The sequence below is a fragment of the Lepisma saccharinum genome, chromosome 11 (assembly GCF_977018435.1).
Source record: "Lepisma saccharinum chromosome 11, izLepSacc3.1, whole genome shotgun sequence".
NCBI classification, from domain to species: domain Eukaryota; kingdom Metazoa; phylum Arthropoda; class Insecta; order Zygentoma; family Lepismatidae; genus Lepisma; species Lepisma saccharinum.
This window is the reverse complement of record NC_139239.1, coordinates 29,577,165-29,597,899: the sequence shown is the minus strand read 5'-3', so window position 1 is coordinate 29,597,899 and position 20,735 is coordinate 29,577,165.

Below are 20,735 nucleotides of genomic sequence, written 5' to 3'. Positions count from 1 at the left end.
CGCGCGCGCATGCTCATTTATTGCACTGACGATGTTTCGCAGCGTAGAAAACAGCACCAAAACATCAAAAATTCACATTACTCATTTGGCGTTCACCAAAACCTCAAAAAAGTTCTGGTCAAATGTTTGTATATCGTGATCTTCGTAAACCTACCTCGGGAACGATGTACCATACACGCGCGTCTCTATCTATCATAGATCACGTTCCGCGCATTTATTCGAGGGAAGAGTTAAACAACCGACAATGCTGCTAATATTTACCTACAGCTTTTTTTTTTATTTGGCAAGGGTTTAGCCAATTTATACACTGGCGCAACATACACACACTGCGCAATAGAGCCGGCAACAAACACACACCGCCGTAAAAGAGAGAGATGGATGGATGGCAACACACGTGTGTGTGTATAATATGTAGCATTATTAACTAGAGTGTGTTGGCAACCCACCTGCAACTAAAAGATAGAGATGCCAATGTTGCTGTAAGATAAAGAGAGAGACCTAGAGCTGGTATATCGCAACCTTTGTAAACCTACCTCGCAGGAATGATGTGTTGCACACGCGCATTCTACACGTGCAACTGATGAAATTGACATTGTAACTGATCTTGAATTAGTGAAATTTTCGTATTGTACTATTGAAACTGATTGTACTAGTACAAAAATTTCTTATTGTGCAAGAAAAAATGTTAAAAACTTGTTAAAACTGCTCTGTGACCCTCTCGTTCTTCACGTCGTACGCGAAAGACTTCTCTGCAATCAGGATGACGCTGCACACGGTGTCCTCGGGCAAGGCTTCGTGGAACTCGCAGACGACCTTGATGTTGGTGCGATCGTTGACTACCACCTGCTTCCTCTTCGTGGTATTGATGACGAACATCGGCCTGCGGATTTTGAATTCGCTGGGCGTGTAGTACATGTCCATGCTTCCCTCGGTCACGCGTTTAAAAGAGGTGTAAGCTTCGTAAAGTTTGAGGTAATCGTCTTTTGTCATGTCGAGGTTGTAATTCTCGCGCGGGAACACTTCGTTGCGTCCATTTTTTAGATAAACGTTTTTGATCTTGCAGTCGTCGAATTTGCTGGAATCTTTTTCCTGATTTTTATCGCGCCCAGTCTGAAAAAGCACCACGACGAAATCTGGCATGTCGAACTGTATGTTGTTGAATTGAGTCGTGACGTCGAATTCCATGTGACTTCCCGACGCCACCTTCTGCACGCACTGGTAACCGTGAAAGTGAATCGGTACCTGCGGACTCTTCAAGATCTCCGCTTTGTACTTGAGAGCGTAGTTTGTTTCGTATTCCACGATCGGCATTCTCAACTCCATGCTCCGGATGACGCACTTGGCTGCTTCGGGTAAAGTGTTGGGTAGCGGCGTGGTGCCGTCCGGACCCAAAGTGGTGTATCGCATCAGCGCGTCGCTGTCGTTGGCTGCTCTTCGAAAAGTGACGCGCAATCCTCCCTTCCACATGATCTCCTTGTAGTCCGAGAAGAATCCCGGCAGCAGGCGCATGGGAAAGAGCACTGTGTGACTTGTCGTCGATATTTTCCTCCCTGCTTCGAATCCTCCTGCTTGATAGTACGCTGCGTCTGTTTTGGATAATTTCAATGTTCCCACTGCCGTCGACGTGATGCCTGGATAATCGATTCTGTCGATGACGGTGTTGTGTTTCCTCACCTCCACCTGCGAGAACAGATGAGGCACGAAGTTGTCCACGAGTATCAAATTTGCATTGGGCGGAAACGCGTCTCCGCTTTCCTTCTTCACCACGTCGAATTGAAGGTAGAGGTCCGCTCTGTGAGGATGAACAAACCCATCGCCTACGTCCACGTCGTATTCGATCTCTCTGTTCGCTTCGTTGAGATTGGCGAACGTGCGACGGTTCGGAGGAAAAGATTGCAATTCGTAACTTTCGATTTGTTCCATTTTTACTATGCGTGTTATTTATTATACGTTGATCTCCACGATGGCAGTGGTCGTTGCACCTGCGAAATCCACCACCTCTCCTTTCTCGTTTGTCACCACCAACTCTATGTCGTCTATGCGGTTGCGGCATACTGGAAAATAGATCGGCGAAGAGGGTGTGTAGATGATCGGTTCCATGAATTCGGAACTTGGTTTGAACGTGGCGATGATTCCCGTCTGCTTGTGACTTCCTAATCCGTCCGAAGATTTAGTAATCATTCCTTCTGCCACGTTGCAGTGAACGTTTAGAGTCTCTATGGCCAGAAATTTAGGAATGTTTGCTGCCGTGTGCTTGATGCCAGCTTCGAGTTTGGTGTCGTTCTCGAAACCTAAAAGTTCTCCCATGGTACCCAAATCCACGGTCTCCGTCGCCGACACAATTTCCACTCTGTGCGTGACCGAATTTTGAGAAAGGTACGTGCCTTTGGGTAACTGAGCTTGCAAAGTGGAAAGATTGTATTGGCCTGGCGTGACGACGATGTATTCGCTTCCAACGCTAATTTTGTTGTTGTGCTGCGTGACGTTAGGTATGAGGTACATGCTGTAGAATGCACGCAGAGCTACGGATTTAGGATAGACGATGTCGTCGTGCAGCGTGAGTTTCAAGATTGAAGATTCGCTCGTGAGATGGAACACGCCCATCGTGTTTAAGATTCCACAATGCTTTCTGAAAATGTTCCACCGACGGGTTATTTATTTTAGACATGTATGCGAGAACGGAAAGGCATAGGTGGCCGCAGTTAACATCGGTGAAACCTTGGATGCGTTTGTCATTGTAGTAGAGGTTGGCAACACTGAGATACTTCACCAACCTGGCAGGTGGTGTGCCACCGAACGAATCGAAAACAAATGCATTGTTATCGTCAATTTTGAGGTAGCATATCCAATGTGTACCAGGATTTTTGTAACTGTCCAGGTTGACCACGCCATACTCTTTTTTCTTCACAGCAGAGGGTAGAGAATCGGACATGAAAACACCTCTGAAGTTTTTTATTCCCAACAGTTCGATCAGAGATTCAATATCGAAGTTGGACAGGGCTTCTTCTTTTTTTTATATTTCTTCAAAGCATCGAGGTTAGTTTTTTGTTTTTTGGTTATACCTTTCCCTTTTTTCTCCATAGCCAGGTTGTGACGTTTCTGTTCTTCCAATTCCGCCTTGTTCTTCTTCGAGTCGATGACGGTTTTCGCGATGGCGGCGCTACCGCCGGCCAAACTTCCAACGGCCCCCAATGCTGCCAGGATGGCTGGGATGCTAAATATGAAACCTCCGATCTTTTGCTGTTTCCGCGAACGCTGCAAGCGTCTCAATTGAGGTGTGCTGAGAAGTAATTTCATTCCGTGTCCTTTCGTCAAGCAAGAACGTTTCTTCTCGCGTTGTTTCTTGGTGAGTAACCCATCGAGGGCACCTAGATTTTTCAGATTGGGGTATGGTATTTGGTACACGACACCTTTGGGCTTCATGTTGATGCTCTATATGTTATCTTCACGGTATGTTATTTATATATATGTTCTGAGATTTTTTTGTGTAATTTTTTTCGGTATGTTATTTATATGTAAATGTTCTGAGATTTTTTTCAAGGATATACTCCACGCAGAACTGTTACACAAATTCTATTACATGCTTTGTTTTCTTACCAAGAAGTTCCTTTGTACCCTTGTACACGATTTGAGTTTTGTTCTCGATTAAAATAGCTAGCTTTTCGTCGGATAACATGTTAGCGTATCGATCTGGCAAAAATAGACTGTATTGTGCGTTGAGCAACAGACGCGCCCTGGGACCATACTGGGTAGAAACAATTGAACCGGAAGTTATCGTGTAAGGTTTGTCCACTTCCAATTCCTGAATTTTTACATATTCGACTGATGAATTTAGCATTTGTTTTAATGCTTGGGCATCTAGTGATTGTTTACTCATTTTTATAAGATGGCAAATACAACTGGAGTTTTTTTTTTTTTTACGTAGTGTTATTTATATACCAAAGAAATTTTTATTTCTACACACCCCATCCAAATTTTTGTTTCGTGTTCATGGCGATGGTGGTGCCCAATGCTGCAACTCTTTCTCCCAGCGAAGCGTCTCTGCTAACGAATCTTTCGAAAGCTGCGTGCTCTAACTTTCTGTCTGCTTCGTGACGTGCATCCAGATCGGTGCGAGTGGTGTTGTAGGCGATGTCGTGATCTTTGCATGCGGCGTCCAACGGATTCACACCCTTGTCTCCTCTCTTCAATCTTTTCTCGAGTTTGGTACCCGGTCCGCAGAACTGGTAGCCGGGTAAATGCATCTCGAAAGGTAACTTGTTGATGATGTCGTTCACGAGTCCCTTTCCTTCGGCCACGTTCCAGAATCTCGGAGGCAGCGTGTTGATAATTTTGATGAGGTAACCTATGCCCTTGTCGTCGTTCACGATGAAGTTGGAAAGTTTTGTGTTGATCATGTCCACGATGCCAACCTTCTCGTTGTAGAAATTATGATTGCCAGCATTCTCCTCTCCTGCAATAACCAACAATCGGTCTATGAGCTTGCGCACGTCGTCCACCCACACAAACTCTTTGGGCAGGGTGTTGTAGAGTTTGACGCCGCTGCCTGTTTTGACCTGGTTCCAAATCGGCTTGATGAGATTTCTGTACTTCTCGCCGCTGCTCGATTTCACCCTATTCTGCGAGGCGTCGTTGTTCTGGTACAAGGCATCCGTCATGATCAAAATTTCCTTGTAACTCTGGTAATCTTCGTCGGTGTAATCTTTCGGCTGCTTTTTGGCAACAAGTTCCCACAGTCCCACCGTACCCGGATACCTGTTCCAACTATCCTTCTCGCCTAAATTAACTTTAATGTCGTTGCCTTCGAAGGTCACTTTCGATTTTCCAATCTTCCAAACCACACCGCCTTCGTTGCTCTCCATGCTCGGATACAATCCGAACACTTCATCCTTGTCGAATTTCCCTGTGCTCAGGTAGTCTCGTGCCAAAGGTCCCAACTCGATTTTATCCGAAGACGTGCTACCTATGGCTCGATGTCGTGCCGGTACATCCTTCAGTTCGAACGGTGTCGAAGGAATGCTCGAAATGGGTGTGGGTACGGTGTAACTTTTAGCTGCAAGTGGTACGAGTTCGTTGATCAAATTTTTATTTTGTTCCGTGACGCCTTTAATTTCTTTACCTAGATCGCTGATGGCATCGATCACAGGTTGATCTTGACGTTTCTTCTCTTCGTAGAATCCGCGATTCTCGGATTTCCAACCTTTGAAGCGTTTCGCGAGGTAATCGCGAAGCTTGAGATTTTCGTCTTCGATTTTTCGTTTCGTCATATCGTTATTTATACACGTCGTTTCTCACAACGTTGCAACGTTTAGAAAGTCGTTGATTTTGTTTCTGTATTTTCCGTCGTTGGGTTTTCTCGTCATGTCGATCGTCACAAATCCGAAATCGTCACTGTTCCAACAGTGGGAACAGCAGCGTTCCGAAAATTGATTGTAGTTCATGTCTCCGCCTACGTAGTCATCGTACGCGTGCTTGAGGTTGGTGTGATCTTGACGAAACAAACATATGAAATTAGCGTTGTCGCGTACTAACTGTTTTGGAATTTTGGAAAACGTTTGAGCTAGGAAGAAGCAATCTATTCCTTTGTGACGACCTTGCGTGAAAAAATTGCGAATTTCATTTTGATTTTCCAGAATAACATCGTCGAACACAACAACTGAATTTTCACGACAATCGTCGAGTGGCATTATTTCCGAAGCGAACGTTGCAATGTCCAGACCATCGTACAGTTTCATAAGTTGCTGGTATTTCGCTTGCTCCAAACTTTTCGAAAATACGTAGAGGTGCCTGTTCTTCCAATCTAACCAATTCGGTGCGAGGAGAAAATTGTCCACGAGCAGTGTCGTTTTCCCACACCCCGAAGGACCAACGATCAGACAGCGGATGCTGTCGGGGAGCAACTCGCCATTCTTTTTCTTCGTTTGACTTTCCGTATCCGGTAGACGTTTCACGACATTCCACGCACTCATAGAATCACTTCGTTCGCGTCGATCCAACTCTTTTCCGGAAGTCCCAGCCATTTGACAAACAGTTTGTCGCCTTTCCTACGCAATACTTTCTCGATGAGGTACGTGTCGGGATGTTTTGTTTTAGAGAGTTCCTCTTCGTAAAATCTTCCTTTCAAAATCTCGCCGCTACTATCTTTTATTATATACGTGTGTCGGTTTCCGGGTAAAACTCGAACCACCGTAAAAAGTTCCGTGCTCCAATTTTTTGTGAACCCCTTCTCGAAGGTGCGTTTGAATTTGCTGATCCTCACCTGGTCTCCAATTTTGAATTTTGATTTCTTGGTAGTTGTGGGTGTGTACTTTGGACAGTAAACGCTGGAAATTAAACGCTGCTCGTCAGATTTCGTAACGTCAGCTGGCTTCATGCCTATTGTTCTGTGTACCGTATCATTATAGTCGTTAACGAGTTCCGGAAGAATAGTGACCCACTTGTAGCTTCCCTGAAGCGTGAATCGTTTCCACATGCACGTTTTCAAGGTTCGATTAAATCTTTCCACGATGCTGGCTTTGATGTGACTGAAGGTTGAATAATGTCGAACGTTGTGTTTCCGAATAAACTTTTGGAATACGGCATTGTAAAATTCTTTACCGTTGTCTGTTTGCAAAAACCGTGGTCGTCTGTCGCTTTCGCGAAAAATTGTCTTGAATGCTTCCGTGACGCACGTTCCCGTTTTGGCTTTCAAAGGTAGAGCCCATGCGAATTTCGAAAACGTGTCTATGACGGTGAGGAGGTACTTGTTGCCTTTGTTCAATTTATGTACGTTTTTTAACTTGCCGCTACTCATCTCCACGAGGTCACTTTGCCAGAGGTCATCGATTCCCTTGGTTACCACCGCCAAACGTTCGTAGTTGCGGCGTGCAGGTTTATGTAATTCTTCGACGATGGCTTGCCTAGACATTTTTAGAGATTACGTTTGAAGAGAAGCACCAGCGTGATGGGATTCAAAGAAGGTGGTACTTCGCTCGTGTTTTGAATGATCAGCTTATCGCCGGCACTCACGTCAAAAACGGTGAGATCTTCGTCTTCGTGTATTTCATATATGTTGCGCGTTTCGTTCCAACGTGCCAGAGGAATGTTTCCTGCTTTCTGGACACCACGATTCGATATCAAGGTCATGGTGGGAACGCTAGCTTTTCTGCCGTGAGACCAGTACGAAAATTCATTTATCTGAATCGTGCCATCGAGGAGAAACTTGTAGTACGGATGATAAGGATGTAACATGTACAGTTTGTTACCTTCGACGAACGTGGAGATTCTCTGTTGATTGGGTACGCTGTTGATTTCGATGGCTTGTAGAGAATGCAGTTTAGCGAATTTAGTATCGACGCTAACGAGGTTGCTGTGAAGCTGTCCCAGTGTATTTTGTACGGGCAACAAATGTTCGATGATGGTATCTGCTACTGTAGAAAATGACGGTTTGAGTTTCACTTCCACGTTCAACTGCTTGAAGTTTTCGTTGAGTTCTTGTAATTTGGCACCAAAAGAGGCCAGCGTCGATTCCTGCGTGGATTCCAGCACTCCAACTTGATCTCTGATGTTGACGACGATACTCTTAAGGTTCTCGACTTGATTCAATTTCGAACTCTTCTCGGTAAGATCGTTCACGATGCTTCGCATTTCGGTAAACTGCGTGTGAAGGTCAGCGACGCTCTGCGAAGTGGGCAGCGTCGACACCAGCGAAGTAAGTTCGTCTCGAATCTGTTCCACGTTCGCCGTTTCCGTTTCTAGTCGTTTCAGCATACGTGATATGCTCCTTTTCAAAGCGTGCAATTCTTTTGAGGTGGGGAGATTGGCCACCCTACTCTCGAGATCGCTCAATGAACTTTTGATGTCGCTCGAATCAGATAGTGCCGTCACCGCTGTTTTCAATTTTTCCAAATCTTCGCTCGAAGGTACGCTCGTCCGTAACGATTCCAAGTCACCCTGTATGTTGTCCAGTACGTGATGAAAATGAGCAAGATTCGTTTCGACATTCAAATTTTCTAAATATTCGATCTTCTGCTGAACCGTGCTTAACGTGTCTTGTATGCTCGTCAACGCACTGGCTTCAACGTGAATATTTTTAATTTCTTCGTTGATCAACTCCAGAGACGCCTGAAGCGTAGCGATGGTGGTTTGAATGTGTTCGAAATCTTGATAAGCCTCCAATTGAATTTTTATGTTCGCGACGCTTTTGCCGATGACCTGCAGTTCGTCTGACGATGGTAGGTTCGTCATGGTATCTTCCAAAGTCTGTAACTTGGATTTAATTTCTTCCAACGTGCCGGCGAATTCTTCTTGTAATTTGGAAACAACAACATGCAAGCGTTCTACATCAATATCCTTCACGACGGTTTGAAGTTCAGAGAAATTCTTTTCTATTACCGAAGTTCGTTCTTCGATTTCGAGTTTCAATTTTTCCAAATCTTCATTTTTCGATTGAAATTGCTGCAATTTGAGCAAATCATTTTGAAGCGAATCCACGCTCAACTGTATATTTTGAACGTTGTCGTAAGAAGGTACGTCGACATAATTTTTTATGAGCGTTTTCAGTTCGGAATCGATTTTCAGAATGGGGTCGAGACATTGCGTTTGGAGCGTAGCGATCTCCGACTCTAAACTTTTGTTTAAGGTCTCCTGCAAAGCGATCAAATCGCTCCTCAACTTTTTAATTCGGACGTCCAACATGAGAATCTCTTCTGCATGGTCTACACGTTTGGTGTTGCCGAAAATATCGTTAGGCATTTTGGTTAACGGTTATTTATAATAGGATAGACGATTCGTAATTCTACGAAGAGAGGAATGAGTTTGTCGTAATCTCCTAGGAGTTCCACGTATAAACAATCTCCTGCGGAAACATCGTATGTAATGTTAGAAAGCATCTTGTCGTGCTTGATTCGAAAAATGTTCTTGCCGGTAGATATTTTGATTTCACCTACGTTTTCCGGATTCACGGTGATTTGAAGTTTTCCATCGATCGGAATTTTGTAAAAATGTAAATTGTTGTTGAAGACGTAAAACATCTTGCCCACATCGTCATCCAATTTCGTCCAAATGCTGTTAAGGTGAACAATCAGTAAACCGTTGAGTTTAGTTAACATAGAAGGTAGAAATTCATGATCTGTCGTCGTAAGGTGTACAGTCTCCATGTTGGTTTGTTTTCGGAAACCAAAGAGATTCATAGGTATGCTGGTTATTTAAAATACGGTCAAAGTTTTTTTTGTAATGACAGTCTGTGTTTTTTTTTTTTGTTTGTTTTATGAATCTTCTGTTGAAGATGGGCATATGTTGCAGGTTTTGCTTTCTGCTAAGCGATAGTGCCCCCACGGCAGTGTGTGGATTCCACATTGGAGGACGCACCTCTTGTCGTCGTTGGGATCCAGGGCAATCTTCCTCACTTTGTTGGTGGTCAACACATGGTCGACGCTCTGGATGCGCTGTTCTGCTCTTAGAACCGACGACCTGGTCTTGAGGCAATCCATGAAGTCCTCGAATGTGAGATGCTCCCGAACCACCTGTCTGCCGACACCCTTGACCTTCTTGGTAATGCTGCCCTCGGCTTTGATGGTATAGACCTTGGGGCGAAGACCTGCAAACTCAAGAATCACGTCTCCGTCCTTCTCATCTTTGAGTTTGCCAGGCACCTTCTTGTTGCGGGCCGGGATACCGTACTGGTTCGGCTGGGGATAGCCCGAGGTGTCGAAGAGGTTAACCAAAGATGGAATTGTGGCTATATCCCCGTATGCGTCGACTGAGCAAACGTGGTACACCAAGCTGTCCGTGTCCGTGTAGAGAAGCGAGATGTTGTGGCCGTAGTGTGGACGTAATATGTCGTAGTATGTCTCGAACATGTGGAGCTTGCTCAGATCCAGAACAGTAGCTCCGACGTAGATGGGTTTGGTGAGTTTCACCACACCTTGCTTCATGTGAATCAGAGCCAGCTGCTCGTTGTAGATTGTTCGAGACTTGAACAATGGACTCGCGACAAGCTGACAACATCGCTCCTTCCTCGTCACCAATTTTATGTCCACGCGATTCCGTACATTCTCCATGGTCTTGCCAAACACCGTATTATTCATGAGCTTGAAGAAATCCTTATCAAGCTCGGACGTGGCTGCGGTGCGGTGTTCAGTATTGAGTTCAATATATGGACGCAACCACGGAGAATGCTCGAACTTGAGGATGCGGTGAACTGCGTGGACTGTGACCCCTCGCTGCATCAACCACCGGAGATTCCGGTAGTGAAGGACGTAATTCTTCTTTGGTTCGAAATCCATGACGAGCTTCTTCTGGTTGGAATCGGGTGGACACTTGAACTCGGGTGCAGGGGGAAGATCGCAGAACGAATCCTGCAGCTTCTCGGAGAACTCAAGGTCCACCTCGGCGAAGAACCCATGTTCCGAATCGTCGAAACCTTCAACGTCGAAGTTGGAAGGGTCAGCCCACTCGAACCCTCTAAAGGGGAGTGGTTGCATCATGGAGTGTCCGTACAAGTTATTCACGTCCGTGTGCATGATGTAGCTCGACGGTTGGGTGGAGTCGTAGCCAGTAGCCATGTGATGGTTGTTGGCGCACGCGTGCCGTTGCGACACCTGGACCATTCCACCCCGCACGGCACGTTCCACAAACAGCATCATGTCCACGTCCGAAAGAAGCTCCAGCTCGATTTTCGTCACTAGAAACATGGCTGACCACGACAGTCCGGGGAGACTATAGAAGTAGGCGGGATCCAGGTGGTAGATGTTCATTGCGGTCGCCCGGAACGTCTGGAACACGTCGGCGAGGAGCGTCACATCAAGTCTGAGGTAGGCGTCGTGGTAGTCTCCGAGAGTTCGACAACCCAACTCGTGCCACATGGACTGGGCGTGATGATATTCTTCGTCGGTGATGTTTGAGCCTCGTAGCTGACTATAGAACTTCGCCTGGGGAGGTAGCGACGTCTCCTCGAACTTGGTAGAGTCGGCGACGTATTCGTAGGGGTAGACCCCCTTACGCCTGAAGAGACCGGCGTCCAAGTTTGGAAAATTTGCGGAGGTAATAAGCATTTGTTCGTTGCTCAGCTTCCCTGCAAGAGCATCGAGGCTGGCCGGGAGGAACCTCAGGGAGTCTAGGAAGCGAAGCTCGATGCTTTTTGAGTTGGGGATCGACACCCACTTGCTGACGCTAATATAACGCTCCTCGTTTTGTGCTAGGACATTGATTCTTGCATTGTCGTATCCAAGATGCTTGATCAGGTGGTGAAAATCGTACCCCGAGCCATTGTGAAAAAACACTGGGATGAAGCGCGGGTCCCGGGCCTTAAGGTTACATCCGTTGCACCAAGGACCAACGTACCTACCGTTAAAGTGATCGTGGTGATGGACTTTACGGTTGTTGATGCTAAACTCACAGGTGCACACAGAACAGGTAGTAGCCTCCTCGTGTCTATGTTGATCGTCGGGGGACAGTGGGAGCATAGACTTGGGGGTCAACAGTACCTTCCCCGTCTCGAAGGCCTCGACAACCATCCTCTCGAAAAAGTGTTTGGCTGCGTTGGGACCACGGTACACGTAGGGCTCGGGGGCGATGTGCTGGTCTCGTCGCACCACAACGTATGCGAAACTGGATGCCTCGTGGAGTTGGTAAGGGGTGGTGGAGGAAACTTCGGGATCGGGATCGCAAGTGGACAGGGGTTTGAGGAAGGCCTCGAAATCCGCGATGATGATAGCGGGGTGTTCCACCATGGCACCGTGCATGTGGAAACGCTCCACGGTACCAGGTTCGGGCAAGACTGCCACCCCAGGCTCGTTGGCATTGCAGTAGAGCTTGTGGTTAGCAAGCTTCTCGGCAGCGATGTTGGAGTCTCTGATGCGTTGATAATCCTGCTGTTCTCGATTACGAAATGTAGACAAGCACCTGCGACACACCTCGACGTGGTGACTATCACTGCTCCGTTGGTTCGAAACAAGTCTAGAGAGGGAACGGATGAGAGTGTAGTGATGGTGAGTTTCATCCTTGATGAGCAGAAGATGAATTTCCTGCACACCTTCGTCGTCTACGTCGCTCACCCGGATGGGGTACACCACATTTTCGTCGGTGAGGCCATAAACGTTGATGGCCAACCGCGCACGAGTCTCAAACTTGCGAATGTCCGAGACCTTCACCGGGTAGTCGATCCCAGCAATGGCATCTTTCAGCTCTGGCTCGTAGGGTAGATAGTGGTTAACTCGGCGTGGTTGGTTTTTGCTGTCGACAGGGTGCAACGCTGCAAGCACACACCATATGAAGCACTTGGCGTCACTGTTCTGAATGTTCAGGACGGCCTTCTTTGCCACAATGGCAGATGGTAAGGGAACGTAGCTGGAGGCGGAGAGAGGTACAAACTTGCAAAGTTTGACGCACAGTTCGTGAGGCTCGCCACACAGCGAACCCCCCGAGCCCTTCGCTTGATGTTCCTCCTGCTTTGCCACCAGCTCCTCGGCAAACTTGTTGTAGATGACCTCGAGGTTGTCGTCATCCGCCAGATGCAGTGTCTTCGCCTTGGTGTTGTGGCAGAAGCTGTAAATTTCACCAGACGGCTTCTTGTACTGGCAACGTAGCGATGCATAGAATTTGGTGGAGTGCGTTGCAAGCGCATCGCCGAGGATAGAAATAATTTGGGCTTGCACGTTCTTTAAAAAGCTACGCACGTCGCATGAGCCCTCCGAAGTGAGGACAAAGTCTTCTAACAAACGCTCGAAAGCAGTCTGGTTTGCTTTGGCCACAGTCTTGATGCGTTTGGCGGATGGTGGCGAGTCGGCTTCGGCTTTCCTCTTGGTCGAGCTGGTCGACGGTTGAGCCCCAGATGTACTTTTGCTTAAACAAGTAAGCTTACGATTCTTGGTATACGCAATTGTAATGTGTTTATTGCATCCGGAACACAGTTCGGTGGCAGCCAAATGCTTGCCTGGCACGCAGGTACGACAATGTCTTGCAAAATGTTTGCTTGATATAGTTCTATTGCACACAGGGCAACTTTTCATGGAGCGCATTTTTTCAGGGTATGTTTATTTATATATGGGTGGTGTTGCCTTCCTCAAATATGTAGACCAAGAAAAAACCTTGGTGACTTTTCGAGTGAGGAGTTGGCAACACTGCTTGAGGTTTGCCTTACGAGTAGATTACACTAGGGGGCGCCTTACAGTAAAAAAAGCAGCCTCATGAACACATGTACACTCACACACAAAAAAAAAGCTAAAAAATTATACACCGTGAAAGGCTTCAAAATATTAGTTGGTGATTTTTTCGAGTGAGGAGTTGGCAACACTACTCATGCCTTACAAGAGCAATCATTGCTCCAAACACAATTTGTCCCCCGCACAAATTTCCTCAAATCGAAAAATTAATTTTGCGCATCATACCCAATCGCCGTACTGCGAACAACAACACAACCAGGTTACGCAAAGCGCTTGAATCGTGAATTATTCGGAGAATTTTTTAAAAAAAAAATTACATCAAGATTGGCCGGGCAATGAAATCTTGTTTCGCACGACCGACCGCAAATGCTGCACAATATGTCGTTGTGCGCTATTACACAATCGCTTGAAATTTTTTTTTGCATCGTGTGCTAGTCGAGACAAAAATTGTCAGTCGGTTAAACTTGTGTGCATTTGCCAGTCGAGACAAAAATTGTCAGCCGGTTAAACTTGTGTGCATTTGACAGTTTCGCGTTTCGCCGGTTGACAAAAACTGTCAATGTACACTCGCGTAAACGTATTTTTTTTTTGTGCAAAAACTTTTTCGTTTTTCAGTTTGTTGTCGTAATGCGCAAACGCTCGCAAAAACTTTTTCGTGAAAAATAATTTTCAGTTTGTTGTCGTAATGCGCAAACGCTCGCAAAAAAACTTTTTCTCTTTTCAGTTTGTTGTCGCAATGCGCGTTGTATGATTTGCATCAACGGTCGCAAAAACTTTTTCTCTTTTCAGTTTGTTGTGACAACTCGCATTGTGTGATTTGTGCCGATGCTCCCAAAAACTTTTTTCTCTTTTCAGTTTGTTGTAGTAATGTGCAAAGGCTCGCAAAAACTTTTTCGTGAAAAATAATTTTTAGTTTGTTGTGACAACTCGTGTTGTATGATTTGCGCCGATGCTCCCAAAAACTTTTTCGTTTTTTAGTTTGTTGTCGCAATGCGCAAAGGCTCGCAAAAACTTTTTCGTGAAAAATAATTTTCAGTTTGTTGCGACAACTCGCATTGTATGATTTGCGCCGATGCTCCCAAAAACTTTTTCTCTTTTCAGTTTGTTGTAGTAATGCACAAAGGCTCACAAAAACTTTTTCTCTTTTCAGTTTGTTGTTACAATTCGCGTTGTATGATTTGCATCAACGGTCGCAAAAACTTTTTCTATTTTCAGTTTGTTGCGACAACTCGCGTTGTATGATTTGCGCCGATGCTCCCAAAAACTTTTTCTCTTTTCAGTTTGTTGTAGTAATGCGCAAAGGCTCACAAAAACTTTTTCTCTTTTCAGTTTGTTGTTACAATTCGCGTTGTATGATTTGCATCAACGGTCGCAAAAACTTTTTCTATTTTCAGTTTGTTGTTACAACTCACGTTGTGTGATTTGCGCCGATGCTCCCAAAAACTTTTTCTCTTTTCAGTTTGTTGTAGTAATGCGCAAAGGCTCACAAAAACTTTTTCTCTTTTCAGTTTGTTGTTACAATTCGCGTTGTATGATTTGCATCAACGGTCGCAAAAACTTTTTCTATTTTCAGTTTGTTGTTACAACTCACGTTGTGTGATTTGCGCCGATGCTCCCAAAAACTTTTTCTCGCAACACTGCTGGTGAGGTTAACATACACCATAAAAGGCTACGCCTCGCCCGAGTTGGCAACACTGCTTGTGAGGTTAACATACACCATAAAAGGCTTCAAAATATTAGTTGGTGATTTTTTTTGAATGAGGAGTTGGCAACACCATAAAAGGCTTCAAAATAGTTGGTGATTTTTTTCGAATGAGGAGTTGGCAACACTGCGAGTTGGCTGCATTGTCGGTTGTTTAATTCTTCCCATCTCTTGTGAGATACATCGTAAAAGGCTTCAAGTTGGTGATTTTTTTCGAATGAGGAGTTGGCAACACTGCGAGTTGGCTGCATTGTCGGTTGTTTAATTCTTCCCATCTCTTGTGAGATACATCGTAAAAGGCTTCAAGTTGGTGATTTTTTTCGAGTGAGGAGTTGCCAACACTGCGAGTTGGCTGCATTGTCGGTTGTTTAATTCTTCCCATCTCTTGTGAGATACATCGTAAAAGGCTTCAAGTTGATGATTTTTTTCGAGTGAGGAGTTGCCAACACTGCGAGTTGGCTGCATTGTCGGTTGTTTAATTCTTCCCATCTCTTGTGAGATACATCGTAAAAGGCTTCAAGTTGGTGATTTTTTTCGAGTGTTGGCAACACTGCTTGTGAGGCATACACCATAAAAGGCTACGCCGAGTTACCAACACTGCGAGTTGGTTGCATTGTCGGTTGTTTAATTTTTTCCCCTCTCTTGTGAGATACATCGTGAAAGGCTTCAAGTTGGTAATTTTTTCGAGTGAGGAGTTGGCAACACTGCTTGTGCGGCATACACCGTAAAAGGCTACGCCCGAACACATGTACACTCACACACAAAAAAAGCTAAAAAATTATACACCATAAAAGGCTTCAGTTGGTGATTTTTTTCGAGTGTTGGCAACACTGCTCGCGCCTTACAAGAGAAATCCATTAAGGCGAGCTCCATTTTCGAGTTGGCAACACTGCTTGTGAGGTTAACCTACATCGTAAAAGGCTTCAAGTTGGTGATTTTTTCGAGTGAGAGTTGGCAACACTGCGAGCCCCACCGAGCCCCATTTTCGGCGAGCCTCATTTTTCGAGTTGGCAATACTATTTATGAGGTTAACCTACACCGTGAAAGGCTTCAAAATATCAATTGGTGATTTTTTCGAGTGAGAAGTTGGCAACACCGCTGATCGCCATTTGATGTTCTTGAACCGGGCCACCTGGTCTACTGATATGTATGAAATCGTTCATATAAAATAAGTGTGTGTTCATAACCAGAAGATTGAGCCAGATTAGGAATTTGATAGTATAGTAATCCATTATATTGATAGTTGTTGAGCATATAACTTTATTTTCACTGACATATAAGGTTTAATAATTATATTCTCCCATTGTACTTGTTCCATTTAGAACAAGTTGAGATAATAATTCACTCACCTGTTCTTCCATAATTGAAAATATAGCAAATAGGTTACATGAAAATCACATTAACTGACTGTGCAAGGGTGCAATGTATGTAAGTAGCAAATTTTCACATTATGAACTTGCTTAAAGATTCCTTTACATTTACAGACACGTTAAATCTGACACAGCTACACATTTGTATGTAGTTCGCATCCATTCCATTGCAATAATCATAAAGATCTTGCTGTTTTGACAGAAATAGTTTAAAAAGAAAGAATACAAGGGTGGTTTGAAAAGTTCTCGGAATCACCACCAGATGTCAGTGCTAGGAAGTAGTATCAAAAATGTGCATTTGACGACGACTCTGACTTCTTGACCAAACGACCACAAAAAACCTCAAAAACTCACTTTCTCTCCCCGTTTCGCGCCTCATTTATTACGCTGACGATGTTTCACAGCGCAGAAAAGCAGTGATGAGTGAAAGATGAGCTCTCATCCTCTCATCCTCTCATCCTCTCATCCTTTTGCCCACGTCGTAGCCTTTTACGGCCACTTTTGCCCACGTCGTAGCCTTTTACGGCCACTTTTGCCCACGTCGTAGCCTTTTACGGCCACTTTTGGCCACGCCCACTTCTTGGCCACGCCCACGTCTTGGCCACGCCCACGTCTTGGCCACGCCCACGTCTTGGCCACACCCACTTCTTGGCCACGCCCACTTCTTGGCCACGCCCACTTCTTGGCCACGCCCACACACACACTGCTATTGTAGGTGGCCGGGTTAACCAACATCAAGTGGAGATCTGTTTCTCGGTCTAACCTAACCTAAAGCAAGGAGCTGGCAATCTTGCTTGAGGCTTGCCTTACAAAGCATAAAGCAACCTTGCCAACCTACTGGTACTTTTGCCATAGCCTTTCGATGTTTCACGGCGCAGAAAAGCAGTGATGAGTGAAAGATGAGCTCTCATCCTCTCATCCTCTCATCCTTGAAGTATGAATGCACCTTATCGTAATCTTCCAAGTCTCGGGGACACCAATGTTTGTATATCGTGACCTTTGTAAACCTACCTCGGGAACGATGTGCCACACACACGCGCGCGCCTATTTATCTATCATAGGTAGATCACGTTCCGCGCATTTATTCGTTGCGCAGACACAGCGTGATGAGTAAATGCACTTTCTTATTCTTGAAGTATGAATGCACCTTATCGTAATCTTCCAAGTCTCGGGGACACCAATGTTTGTATATCGTGACCTTTGTAAACCTACCTCGGGAACGATGTGCCACACATACGCGCGCGCGCTGGTGCTTCTTATTATTTTCGTATTGTGATGCAAGCAAAACAAATAATAATTGTTGTTTTTAGGATGCCTGGCCCCTAACCCCGCCAGGGTGCGTGGTGCCCAACCCAAAAGGTTCTAACGGCTGCGGTTGTAGATTACCGCACCTCTGTAGGGTTTCACGTGTTTCCCCCCCCCCAAACTTCCATGAAACCCTACAGAGGACCTCCGTAATGCATGCAACGTGTACTAACGACTCTAGTGTTATTTGATGTTGTAATATTTTGGATATAGAGTTTTATTGTGTGATAGATAAAAATAATTATGTTTATTATAATATTTTTTGATGAAGATGGAGAATGTATGTGTGTGTTACAAATAAAGTTGCATGCTTATTTTTTAGTGTGTTTGTATGTGTATGTGTTTTTGATGTTCGACAGCATCTGAAACGATAAAAAAAGAATTTTATTGTTAATTTTCTCATGTAAAAACAACAACAACAAAAATTTTTGTGCAAAAATTTCTGATTGTCTCGTGCTATAGTGCAAAAACTGATGAGAAAAAGATATTATAACTGATAACTGATGAAATTAATATTGTAACTGATCTTGAATTAGTGAAATTTTCGTATTGTGCTATTGAAACTGATTGTGCTAGTACAAAAATTTCTTATTGTGTAAAAAATGTTAAAAACTTGTTAAAACTGCTCTGTGACCCTCTCGTTCTTCACGTCGTGGACGAAGGACTTCTCGGCGACCAGGATGACACGGCATACGGTGTCCTCGGGCAAGGGGCTGTTGAACTCGCAGACGATCTTGATGTTGGTGCGATCGTTGACCACCACCTGCTTCCTCTTCGTGGTATTGATAACGGACATGGGTCTGTGGGTTATGAATTCGCTGGGCGTGTAGTACATGTCCACGTTTCCCTCCGTCACGCGTTTGAAAGAGGTGTAAGCTTCGTAAAGTTTGAGGTAATCGTCTTTGGTCATGTCGAGGTTGTAATTCTCGCGCGGGAACACTTCGTTTCTTCCATTTTTTAGATAAATGTTTTTGATCTTGCAGTTGTCGAATTTGCTGGAATCTTTTTCCTGATTTTTATCGCGCCCAGTCTGAAAAAGCACCACGACGAAATCTGGCATGTCGAACTGTATGTTGTTGAATTGAGTCGTGACGTCGAATTCCATGTGACTTCCCGTCGCCATCTTCTGCACGCACTGGTAACCGTGAAAGTGAATCGGTACCTGCGGACTCTTCAAGATCTCCGCTTTGTACTTGAGGCCGTAGTTTGTTTCGTATTCCACGATCGGCATTCTCAACTCCATGCTTCGGATGACGCACTTGGCTGCTTCGGGTAATGTGTTGGCTATCGGCGTGCCGTCGGCGTTTAGGTTGGTGTATCGCATCAGCGCGTCGCTGTCGTTGGCCGCTCTTCGAAAAGTGACGCGCAATCCTCCCTTCCACATGATCTCCTTGTAGTCCGAGAAGAATCCCGGCAGCAGGCGCATGGGAAAGAGCACTGTGTGACTTGTCGTCGATATTTTCGTCCCTGCTTCGAATCCTCCTGCTTGATAGTATGCTGCGTCTGTTTTGGATAATTTCAATGTTCCCACTGCCGTCGACGTGATGCCTGGATAATCGATTCTGTCGATGACGGTGTTGTGTTTCCTCACCTCCACCTGCGAGAACAGATGAGGCACGAAGTTGTCCACGAGTATCAAATTTGCATTGGGCGGAAACGCGTCTCCGCTTTCCTTCTTCACCACGTCGAATTGAAGGTAGAGGTCCGCTCTGTGAGGATGAACAAACCCATCGCCTACGTCCACGTCGTATTCGATCTCCCTGTTCGCTTCGTTGAGATTGGCGAACGTGCGACGGTTGGGAGGAAAAGATTGCAATTCGTAACTTTCGATTTGTTCCATTTTCACTATGTGTGTTATTTATTATACGTTGATCTCCACGATGGCAGTGGTCGTTGCACCTGCGAAATCCACCACGTCTCCTTTCTCGTTTGTCACCACCAACTCTATGTCGTCTATGCGGTTGCGGCATACTGGAAAATAGATCGGCGAAGAGGGTGTGTAGATGATCGGTTCCATGAATTCGGAACTTGGTTTGAACGTGGCGATGATTCCCGTCTGCTTGTGACTTCCTAACAATCCGTCCGAAGATTTAGTGATCATTCCTTCTGCCACGTTGCAGTGAACGTTTAGAGTCTCTATGGCCAGAAATTTAGGAATGTTTGCTGCTGTGTGCTTGATGCCAGCTTCGAGTTTGGTGTCGTTCTCGAAACCTAAAAGTTCTCCCATGGTACCCAGATCCACGGTCTCCGTCGCCGACACAATTTCCACTCTGTGCGTGACCGAATTTTGAGAAAGGTATGTGCCTTTGGGTAACTGAGCTTGCAAAGTGGAAAGATTGTATTGGCCTGGCGTGACGACGATGTGTTCGCTTCCGACGCTAATTTTGTTGTTGTGCTGCGTGACGTTAGGTATGAGGTACATGCTGTAGAATGCACGCAGAGCTACGGATTTAGGATAGACGATGTCGTCGTGCAGCGTGAGTTTCAAGATTGAAGATTCGCTCGTGAGATGGAACACGCCCATCGTGTTTAAGATTCCACAATGCTTTCTGAAAATGTTCCACCGACGGGTTATTTATTTTAGACATGTATGCGAGAACGGAAAGGCATAGGTGGCCGCAGTTAACATCGGTGAAACCTTGGATGCGTTTGTCATTGTAGTAGAGGTTGGCAACACTGAGATACTTCACCAACCTGGCAGGTGGTGTGCCACCGAACGAATCGAAAACAAATGCATTGTTATCGTTAATTTTGAGGTAGCATATCCAATGTGTACCAGGATTTTTGTAACTGTCCAGGTTGACCACGCCATACTCTTTTTTCTTCACAGCAGAGGGTAGAGAATCGGACATGAAAACACCCCTGAAGTTTTTTATTCCCAACAGTTCGATCAGAGATTCAATATCGAAGTTGGACAGGGCTTCTTCTTTTTTTTATATTTCTTCAAAGCATCGAGGTTGCTTTTTTGTTTTTTGGTTATACCTTTCCCCTTCTTCTCCATAGCCAGGTTGTGACGTTTCTGTTCTTCCAATTCTGCCTTGTTCTTCTTCGAGTCGATGACGGTTTTCGCGATGGCGGCGCTACCGCCGGCCAAACTTCCAACAGCCCCCAAAGCTGCCAGGATGGCTGGGATGCTGAATATGAAACCTCCGATCTTTTGCTGTTTCTGCGAACGCTGCAAGCGTCTCAATTGAGGTGTGCTGAGAAGTAATTTCA